General features: G+C 42.9%; 2 protein-coding genes across 2 annotated transcripts in view; one reads left to right on the forward strand and one right to left on the reverse strand.

Annotated features, from left to right (window-relative positions):
• The window catches only part of TAS1R1 (taste 1 receptor member 1), a 127,783-nt gene that overhangs the window by 99,592 nt on the left and 16,550 nt on the right, over window positions 1-11,641 (reverse strand). The gene's annotated exons all lie outside the window — the stretch shown is intronic.
• Window positions 1-11,641, forward strand: part of NOL9 (nucleolar protein 9) — a 49,316-nt gene that overhangs the window by 17,986 nt on the left and 19,689 nt on the right. The window lies entirely within an intron of this gene.

Below are 11,641 nucleotides of genomic sequence, written 5' to 3' on the forward strand. Positions count from 1 at the left end.
TGAGGTGCTTTTGGTCTACTTCTCTGTGTCAGATAGCTCCTATTTAAGTGATTTCTTGATTGAAACAGGTGTGGCAGTAATCAGGCCTGGGGGTGACTACAGAAATTGAACTCAGGTGTGATAAACCACAGTTATGTTATTTTTTTAACAAGGGGGGCAATCACTTTTTCACACAGGGCCATGTAGATTTGGAGATTTTTTTTCTCACTAAATAATAAAAAACATCATTTAAAACTGCATTTTGTGTTCAATTATGTTATCTTTGACTAATAGTTAACGGTTTTTGATGAGCAGAAACATTTAAGTGTGACAAACATGCAAAAGAATAAGAAATCAGGAAGGGGGCAAATAGTTTTTCACATCACTGTATATAGATAGATGGATGTGAAAGTTTGGGCTACATTGTTAATCGTCATGATTTTCCTGTATAAATCGTTGTTACGATAAAAAATGTCAGTTAAATATATCATAGGAGACACACACAGTGATATTTGAGAAGTGAAATGAAGTTTATTGCATGTGCAGAAAGTGCGCAATAATTGTTTAAATAAAATTAGGCAGGTGCATATATTTGGACACTGTTGTCATTTTATTGATTCCATAACCTTTAGAACTAATTTTTGGAACTCAAATTGGCTTGGTAAGCTTAGTGACCCCTGACCTACATACACAGGTGAATCCAATTATAAGAAAGAGTATTTAAGGGGGTCAATTGTAAGTTTCTCTCCTCTTTTAAATTTCTCTGAAGAGTAGCAACATGGGGGTCTCAAAGCAACTCTCAAATTACCTGAAGACAATGATTGTTTCACCATCAGGTTTAGGGGAAGGATACAGAAAGCTGTCTGTTTCCACAGTTAGGAACATATTGAGGAAATGAAAGACCACAGGCTCAGTTCAAGTTAAGGCTTGAAGTGGCCGACCAAGAGAAATCTCGGATAAACAGAAGCGACGAATGGTGAGAACAGTCAGTCAACCCACAGACAAGCACCAAAGACCTACAACATCATCTTGCTGCAGATGGAGACACTGTGATCGTTCAACCATTCGGCGCACTTTACACAAGGAGGTGCTGTATGCAGAGGAAGCCTTTCCTCCGCCCACAGCACAAACAGAGCCGCTTGAGGTATGCTAAAGCACTTTTGGACAAGCCAACTTCATTTTGGAATAAGGTTCTGTGGACTGCTGAAACTAAAATTGAGTTATTTGGGCATTACGAGGGGCGTTATGCATGGAGGAAAAACACTGCATTCCAAGAAAAACACCTGCTACCTACCGTAAAATATGGTGGTGGTTCCATCATGCTTTGGGGCTGTGTGGTCAGTGCAGGGACTGGGAATCTTGCCAAAGGTGAGGGACGCATGGATTCCACTCAGTATCAGCCGATTCTGGAGACCAATGTCCAGGAGTCCGTGACAAAGCTGAAGCTGTGCTGGGCCTGGATCTTTCAACAAGACAACGACCCTAAACACTGCTCAAAATCCACTAAGGCATTCATGCAGAGGGACAAGTACAATGGAATGGCCATCTCAGTCCCCAGACCTGAAAATAATTGAAAATTTATGGTGTGAGTTAAAGAGAGCTGAGAGCTGTCCATGCTCGGAAGCCATCAAACCTGAATGAAGTAGAAATTATTGGTAAAGAGGAATGGTCCAAAATACTTTCAACCAGTATCCAGGCTCTCATTAGAACCTACAGGAAGCCTTTAGAGGCTGTAATTTCTGCAAAAGGAGGATCTACTAAATATTGATTCCATTTCTTTTTTGTGGTGCCCAAATTTATGCACCGGCCTAATTTTGTTTAAACAAGTATTGCACACTTTCTGTAAATCCCAAAAAATTAATTTTACTTCTCAAATATCACTGTGTGTTTCTCCTATATGATATATTTAACTGACATTTTTTATCATAACCAATGATTTATACAGGAAAATCATGACAATTCACAAGATTGCCCAAACTTTCGCATACCACTGTATATATCTATACACATACAGTGGCTTACAAAAGTATTCGGCCCCCTTGAAGTTTTCCACATTTTGTCACGTTACTGCCACAAACATGAATCAATTTTATTGGAATTCCACATGAAAGACCTATACAAAGTGGTGTACACGTGAGAAGTGGAACGAAAATCATACATGATTCCAAACATTCTTTACAAATAACTGCAAAGTGGGGTGTGCATAATTATTCAGCCCCCTTTGGTCTGAGTGCAGTCAGTTGCCCATAGACATTGCCTGATGAGTGCTAATGACTAAATAGAGTGCACCTGTTTGTAATCTACAAATACAGCTGCTCTGTGACGGCCTCAGAGGTTGTCTAAGAGAATATTGGGAGCAACAACACCATGAAGTCCAAAGAACACACCAGACAAGTCAGGGATAAAAGTTATTGAGAAATTTACAGCAGGCTTAGGCTACAAAAAGATTTACAAAGCCTTGAAAATCCCACAGAGCACTGTTCAAGCGATCATTCAGAAATGGAAGGCGTATGGCACAACTGTAAACCTATTAAGACAAGGCTGTCCACCTAAACTCACAGGCCGAACAAAGAGAGCGCTGATCAGAAATGCAGTCAAGAGGCCCATGGTGACTCTGGACGAGCTGCAGAGATCTACAGCTCAGGTAGGGGAATCTGTCCATTGGACAACTATTAGTCGTGCACTGCACAAAGTTGGCCTTTATGGTAGAATGGCAAGAAGAAAGCTATTGTTAACAGAAAAAAGCATAAGAAGTTTACGTTTACAGTTTGCCACAAGCCATGTGGGGGACACAGCAAACATGTGGAAGAAGGTGCTCTGGTCAGATGAGACCAAAATGGAACTTTTTGGCCAAAATGCAAAACGCTATGTATGGCGGAAAACTAACACTGCACATCACTCTGAACACACCATCCCCACTGTCAAATATGGTGGTGGCAGCATCATGCTCTGGGGGCGAACACGGTAAATCCAGTGCTGGAGACTTGGGCGCAGCAGCGCAGGAGACTTGGGCGCAGCCGGCGCCACCATAGGCCGTAATAGGAACTACGGCTATCTCAGGCACATGGAGTAACTTCAGCGCCGTCAGAAGACGGATCTGAAGTTGCTTTTAAAACAATAATTCGGCTTCCAGCTATTGCTGGAAGCCGAATTATTTCATTCCCCCACTATCCATGTCGGCCTGGAGGGGGAATAGTAATTAACACGGCCCGGACTTGTGCGGCAGCAGGATTAGCCATATACTGGCTGTGTCCTGCGCCCAAGTCTCCGGCGCCGTTCTCTCTTGTACGCTCTGGGGGTGCTTCTCTTCAGCAGGGGCAGGGAAGCTGGTCAGAGTTGATGGGAAGATGGATGGAGCCAAAAACAGGGCAATCTTGGAAGAAAACCTCTTGGAGTCTGCAAAAGACTTGACTGGGGCGGAGGTTCACCTTCGAGGATGACAATGACCCTAAACATAAAGCCACGGAAACAATGGAATGGTTTAAAACAAAACATATCCATGTGTTAGAATGGCCCAGTCAAAGTCCAGATCTAAATCCAATCGAGAATCTGTGGCAAGATCTGAAAATTGCTGTTCACAAATACTGTCCATCTAATCTGACTGAGCTGGAGCTGGTTTGCAAAGAATGGGCAAGGATTTCAGTCTCTAGATGTGCAAAGCTGGTAGAGACATACCCTAAAAGACTGACAGCTGTAATTGCAGCAAAAGGTGGTTCTACAAAGTATTGACTCGGGGCTGAATAATTACGCACACCCACTTTGAAGTTATTTATTTGTAAAAAATGTTTGGAATCGTATGATTTTCGTTCCACTTCTCACGTGTACGCCACTTTGTATTGGTCCTTCACGTGGAATTCCAATAAAATTGATTCATATTTGTGGCAGTAATGTGACAAAATGTGGAAAACTTCAATGGGGCCGAATACTTTTGCAAGCCACTGTACATCACTTCCTGGTTGGCTGCCATGTTTTTTGTTTGTAAATACTGTCTAAAACTGGCGATTAAAAGCCAGGATCGTGGCAGAAACGACAAATGGGGACCCAGGAGATTACAGTGGCTCGATTGGTATGTTTTTTTATTGTACAAATCGGACAGTACAGATTCTCATTAAGAAACTTCACTATGCAAAAGAGCTTCTCTGAGCTCTCTAACACGACTTGGGTCGGCTACAGTGCTGTTTTCTGGAGCACTTATACTTCAAAGAAACAGTGAAAGACCTCTTCAGATATTTTTACCACAGTGGAGTTCAAAGGGTCATTAGCCCTACTGTTTCACAGTTTAAAATACAGTTTGGTTTGTAAATTGCAAATATGATAAAATGACGCAGTGCTATGAAAAAGAGCTATATACCTGAAAATAAGTCTTTGCTACTAATGTTTATTAATTATCTGTACTACACATACAATTAATTATATCATAAGGTTTTTTTTCGCTTCAATGTCACTTTAATGCTGAGTGTGCTTGAATAACAAGCTTTTATAAATGGTCCCTATTCCTAGTCCGGGGTGGTGTCATACGATAATTTGGTATTATGGTATTATGCCACCTCAGTTTATTCCACTAACTAAAGCGTGCCTCTAATAAAAGGTTTCATTAGTTAAAAAAAAAAAGTCTCAAGCCCCATACACACACTCAACAGTGGTCTTTTCTGTTTTTACAACCTTTGTTGTGAAACAAGTTGAAACACCTAAAAAAAAGTCCTTAGCTATTGTTCAAAGAGCTGATAAGACTGATAAAAAGTCAATCCACCTGTTGGATTGACATCTTATCAGTCTTATCAGCTCTTTAAACAATAGTAAGAGTTGTTTTTTTAGGTGTTTCAACTTGTTTCACAACGAAAGTTGTGAAAGCATAAAAGACTGCTGTTAAGCCTGTGTATGGGACTTCAGATCAATAATGTAAATATACTGAATGGTCACTTTCTCTCCTACTCTGTTTATAATAGTGCACCAAGAGTAGTTTTATATATATATATATATATATATATATATATATATATATATATATATATATATATATATATATATATATATATATATATATATATATATTTGAATAACACTGCCAGCTCTCAAGTTGTCATGCTACTTGCAGATTCTGTTGTCCGGATCAGTACCCACCTACACAGTAACATATACGGAAACAAGGAAAATGAACGCTGCTGCAGAAAAATTGATGCACAAATGATCGTCATTGGCCTGTTCAGAAACATTATTTTGATTAAAGGTGCCCATGCACACACCAATTTTTCTCGTTCGATTCCCTGCAGATTCAATCACTTTGACCGAATTGGATGCTAATCCATCCCTTTAAATGTTCAATTCGATCAGTTTTCAACTATCGAATGTATCAACCGGACAGGATGGAAAATTTAGGTTGATTGGGGGCAGAACAGGAGCGGCGGACGATGGATAGGCCATAGTGTTGCATTAAATCGAACAGTGCAGCATTGCGGTTCAATCGATTTTTATTTATTTTAATTTTTTTTATAATTGTATGCATCTTAGAATTGGACCAGTCAAAAAGCTCTGACTTTTTCCTATATAGGTTACATCATCCTGATGAGAACCAAAGACTAGCAAAAATTTGCAAGCTGTGCATGAAGCTGTGTAGGAAATATTGTGGTGGTGTCACTTAATGCTCCAGAGGTATTCAAAACCGTTGAGTGGGACTGCTTGTCAGAGGTCCTGTGGAGATTTGGAGTGGGCAGTTCCATCAAAGGATGGTTTAAAGGACAACTAAAGAGAAAGTATGGAGGCTGCCATATTTGTGTCCTTTTAAGCAATACTAGTAGTCTTGTAGCCCTGCTGATCCTCTTCCTCCAATACTTTTAGGAATAGACCCTAAACAAGCGTGCAGCAGATCAGGTGTTTCTGACATTGTCAGATCTGACAGGATTAGCTGCATGTTTGTCTTAGGCGTTATTCAGACACTGCTAAAGCCAAAAAGACCAGTAGGGCTGCCAGGCAACTGGTATTGTTTAAAAGTAAACAAATATGGCAGCTGCCATATCATTCTCACTTTAGTTGCCCTTTAAACGCTTTGGTATAATAATCCAAATGCTTGAATAAAATTGTTGGTACTGGACCCTACCCAATTCAGGCTTCGTTCACATCATATGCGCTTCCGTGCGGATATGGAAGCGCGTATAATGTGCTGAAACGCAGGAACGGCATAGACTCCCCTTCTACCGTTCACATCTACTGCGCTGCGCAGCAGTATGATGCGCTGGGAAGCGCTTGCGTACTGCTGACTGCATTTTGCCCGGAAGCGCAGAGCTGATCCCATCACTGTCAATGGATGGGATGAGCAGTGGGCAGGGGCGCAGATGGCGTGTGATCAGATGCGCTGCGTTCGGATCGCACGGCCATCTGCGCTCCTCAGATGTGAACGAGGCCTCACTGGAGTCCAAGGTTGGCATATTCCCTTTCCCCTTTTGCGTCTTGCGTTTGCAATCAAGACACTGGCAGATACAGTGGCATGCGAAAGTTTGGGCAACCTTGCTAATTGTCGTGATTTTCCTGTTTAAATCATGGGTTGTTACGATAAAAAGTTCCGTTAAATATATAGGAGGCGCTAGGGCTGCACAGTTTTTCGGTTTAAAGAGACTCCGTAACAAAAATTGCATCCTGTTTTTTATCATCCTACAAGTTCCAAAAGCTATTCTAATGTGTTCTGGCTTACTGCAGCACGTTCTACTATCACCATCTCTGTAATAAATCAATGTATCTGTCCCCTGTCAGACTTGTCGGCCTGTGTCTGGAAGGCTGCCACGTTCTTCAGTGTTGTGGTTCTGCTATGAGGTAGCTTTTGGAAAACAAAATAAAACAAAGAGACCGAGAGCCCAATATGGTGCAGTATGTCAGTGATCGGATGAAAATGAATTGAAAGTAAATGGTTTATATACTCACAAGTCTGGGTTACCGCAAAGGCAACCACTGTAACGGCAGGTGGGGACTATTAGAACCTGACCCCACTCAGGTATAAAAGTCGCTCTCTGTAGACAGAAATAAAGGGGAAACCCCCTCCACCAGGGGTGGACTGTTCAGTAGTAAGACAAAAGAGGCGCTTAATCCATAAAGAGACCTACTACTGTATTTCTCCTGTCTGATTGCCTGATGAAGCGGGAATCTTGCCCGTGAAACGCGTTGCATTTTTGGAGAATCCCCAATAAATTTTACTGTTATTAATTAACGGCTTATTGGCTGGTCTATTGTTTACCGGCGGGGTGTATCCACACACATCCCTCTTTTTAAGCGGTTTTTAAATATTTTATTCTTGCTGGCGCCTCTGGTTTTTTTGTCTTACTACTGGTTCTGCTATGACCTCACCCTTCCAGGCCCCTCTCTGCACACTGCCTGTGTGTTATTTAGATTAGAGCAGCTTCTCTCTTCTCTCTTATCTTTTACAAGCTGGATAAATCATCCTCTGAGCTGGCTGGGCTTTCACATACTGAGGAATTACAAACAAGGGCAAATCTGTTTGCAGGAAGAAAAGAGCAGCCTGAAACTTCAGTGCATGGGGGAAAGAAACACACAAATGATCTTGAGATTCAAAAGGAAGGCTGTATACAGCCTGCTTGTGTATGGATGTATTTTTCTATGTGTGGACATACTGTACATCAAACTACTTCCTGTTTTGGTGGTCATTTTGTTTGTTTACAAACAAACTTTTTAAAACTGTTTTTAACCACTTTTAATGCGGTGAGAAGCGGCGAAATTGTGACAGAGGGTAATAGGAGATGTCCCCTAACGCACTGGTATGTTTACTTTTGAGCGATTTTAACAATACAGATTCTCTTTAAAACCGAAACCGCGGTTTGTGACAAGACGATCTAGTGATCGTCAGTATCCTCTGTTTTTTTGTCCCCGCTGTCTGTATGCTTTTATCTGGCCCCGCTGTGCGCGTATTGGCCAGAGCAGTGAATATGCAGTAGTGTTAATTAGCGGGGGCGGATCCACTCGAGCGAGCAGAGTGGATCCGCCCCCCGCTCATTAACCATAATGCATATTCACTGCTGGCCAATCCGCGCACAGCGGGGCCAGATACAAGCGCAGTGTTCTCCCCAGAGCCATTTACCTGGGCAGGCTGCCTGGGTGAGATCCATGAGCGCCCGGGTAAAATTATCCTTGCTCTGTGCATTTATTAGTGATCAGCGGCGGCTGTATCATTGCAGCCAGCCGCTGTCACTCAGGGACGCTATCTCCGCCCTCCTCCTCAGCTCCTGGCACTGGCAGTTGTGTGTTGTGTGGAGGGGCGGGGAAAGCAGGGACGTCACACGAGAGAGCGCGGTTCTCTGAATGTTCAGCCAGATGCTGTCCTCCTCCTCTCCCTGTACTCGCAGCTCATAGAGCTGAGCTGCAGCTGGGAGATAACACAGCTCTGATCCTTGTGGCATGTCCAGCCAGATGCTCTCCTGCTTTCCCTGTGCTGGTCCCAGCCGCAGCTTGTGCATGTGTCTGATCTCGCTGGCTACTACTAATGGAGGAGGGGGCCCTCTAACTCAGCCCCCGCAGCCAGAACTTTAGGATGCTTGACCCTTTCACCCCACAATTATCCTGTCATGCCCTGATTGATGATAGAAGTGAGTGTCACTCGTGTGAGGGAGCTGCAGTTTGGGGGGGGGGGGGGGGGGGGGGGGGGGGGGAGTGAGCCAGTGTACAGATGACCACAGACTCACCCATGGCATCGGCAGACAGAGGCACAGAGTGATTAGTGAGAGGACACCCTGGCCTTTGACAGTTGCTAGTTTCATAGTTAAAGCCAATGAGTACCGATCAAAAAAAAGAAAAGTCAGATACTCACCTAAGGAGAGGGAAGGCTCGGTCCTAATGAGCCTTCCCTCTCCTCTCCCGGTGCCCTCGGTGCTGCGCTGGCTCCCCCGTTCGCATCCGCCGCCGCAGGGACTTCTGAGGTCTTCGGGAGCATTCGGGCTTCCGAAGACGGCTGCTCCATACTACGTACGCGCGAGCGCGTCATAGACGGCGCTCGCGCATGCGTAGTATGGAGCTGCCGCGTCATCGGGAGCCCGAGTGCTCCCGAAGGCTTCCGAAAGCTCCCGAAGGCATGCGGAAGTGGCAGTATTTGACCGAACTGGTCGAATACTGCCACGGGGGATCCTGCGCGGAACCGGGCATCGGGAGAGGAACGGGAAGGCTCCGAGCCTTCCCTCTCCTTAGGTGAGTATCTGACTTTTCCTTTTTTTTGAACGGTAAACATTCACTTTAAATCAGCTGAAAGGTAGTTAGAACTTTAAAGGACACTTTAACTGTTAAAGGAAAATTGCCAGTTACTTACCTGGGGCTTCTTCCAGCCCCTTAAAATGTTCTTGTCACTTGTAGTCATTCCGCACTGCTTTTTTCCTCTCTGAACACTGCATGTGCAGCCACATGTCACTCGCCTCCCCTATCACATTCTCGTGACCAGTAGCGTTTTGCACTTGCGCGGTAACTAATAATTGCTACTGTGCATGGGCAAAGCACTCCTGGCCACTGGAGCATGATCGAGGAGGTGCGGAGCTAAGGAACAGAGGAGAGTGGAATGGCGGTGAGGGAGCAGGAGGATTTTAGGGGGTTAGAAGAAGCCCCAGGTAAGTAACTAGCCTAATTTTTCCTTTAAGAGATTCCAGTACAAAAAAAAATCGTGAAAAAATCGAAATCGCAATTTTTGAGAAAAAAAATCGCAATTTCAATTTTTACCTAAAATCGTGCAGCCACACAGTGATATTTGAGAAGTGAAATTAAGTTTATTGGATTTACAGAAAGTGTGCAATAATTGTTTAAACAAACTTAGACAGGTGCCTAAATTTGGACACCACAAAAAAAGAAATGAAATCAATATTTAGTAGATCCACCTTTTGCAGAAGTTACAGTCTCTATGCACTTCCTGTAGGTTCCAATGAGAGTCTGAATTCTGGTTGAAGGTATTCTGGACCATTCCTCTTTACAAAACATCTCTAGTTCATTCAGGTTTGATGGCTTCTGAGCAAGGACAGCTCTGTTTAACTCACACCACTGATTTTTAATTTTATTCAGGTCTGGGGACTGAGATGGCTATTCAAGAATGTTTTACTTGTTCCTCTTCATGAATGCCCTAGTGGATTTTGTGTTTAGGGTCATTGTCTTGTTGAAAGACCCAGCCCTAATGCAGCTTCAGCTTTGTCACTGATTCCTGGAAATTTGTCTCCAGAATCTGCTAATATTGAGTGGAATCCATACGTCCCTCAACTTTGACAAGATTCCCAGTCCCTGCACTGGCCACACAGCCCCACAGCGTGATGGAACCACCACCATATTTTACTGTAGGTAATAGGTGTTTTTCTTGGAATGCTGTGTTGTTTTTCCTCCATGCATAATGCCCCTTGTTATGCCCAAATGACTCAATTTTAGTTTCATCAGTCCACGGCACCTTATTCCAAAATGAAGCTGGCCTGTCCAAATGTGCTTTAGCATACCTCAAGTGGCTCTTTGTACTGTGAGCGGAGAAAAGGCTTCCTCTGCATCTCTCTCTCATACAGCATCTCCTTGTGTAAAGTGCGCCAAATGGATGAACGATAATTTTATTTAAACAATTATTGCACACTTTCTGTAAATCCAATAACTTAATTTCACTTCTCAAATATCACCGTGTGTCTGCTATATGATATATTTAACTGACATTTTTTATTGTAACAACCAACGATTTATACAGGAAAATCATGATTAACAAGGTTGCTCAAACTTTCGCATCCTACTGTAAATGGAGAACCGATAATGAGATATCAGAATAACTAAATTCCGAATGTTTTCTTAATACATTTTGGTTAGATTTGCCAGATCGTTTAGTATTCTCTAGTGATTTTTAGTCTGGAAGCTTTAGTGCCTGCAGAAAATACATTGATACACGGTGTGGATAATTTAAAAATGTGACAGACATCAGCAGAACAGGAGTTAGGGATAATTCTTTAAATGGAACACCTGAGGTGACTACAACTGTTCAACCACCAATTTGTTATCTGTTTGGGGAGATTTCTTTTCAAGTACCTGTTATGACAAGATTGGAAGGGAATCTCTTCAGATATTGTTCCACGCGTGTATCAAAAAAGGGCGCCTGGAAAAAAGGGCGCGGGGTATAGCCGAAATTTAAAGTTTTTTAATGCAAAACCATATTTTTCTTTTAAGGGGTTGTAAACGAAAATTTAGTGCTAAATAGGTTATATAAACGGAAATGAAATGGCAAAATACCGTCTATAACAACAAACGAATTCTGAAAAGAAACGTCAAATGTCGTCTATAAGAAAAACGATATTTACACTTGTATTAAGCATAGCAATGCAATGGTAGGTTTTACAGATATTTTACTGTAATTATACCAAACTGTAGGCTCACACAGATCTCTCCCTATCCCTAACCCCTAGACTCCTCTTTGTTTAAATATATATAATTTAATAAATTGTATATATTACATATATTGTGCTGTAACTATACCTAACCTTACTCTCACACAGAGCCCTCCCTGTACCTATCCCTAACCCCTAGACCCGCCCTGGTGGTGCCTAACCCTAAGACCCCCCCTGGTGGTGCCTAACCCTAAGACCCCCACTGGTGGTGCCTAACCCTAAGACCCCCCCTGGTGGTGCCTAACCCTAAGACCCCCCCTGGTGGTGCCTAACCCCTAAGACCC

Source organism: Hyperolius riggenbachi, chromosome 6, assembly GCF_040937935.1.
Source record: "Hyperolius riggenbachi isolate aHypRig1 chromosome 6, aHypRig1.pri, whole genome shotgun sequence".
Taxonomy (NCBI): domain Eukaryota; kingdom Metazoa; phylum Chordata; class Amphibia; order Anura; family Hyperoliidae; genus Hyperolius; species Hyperolius riggenbachi.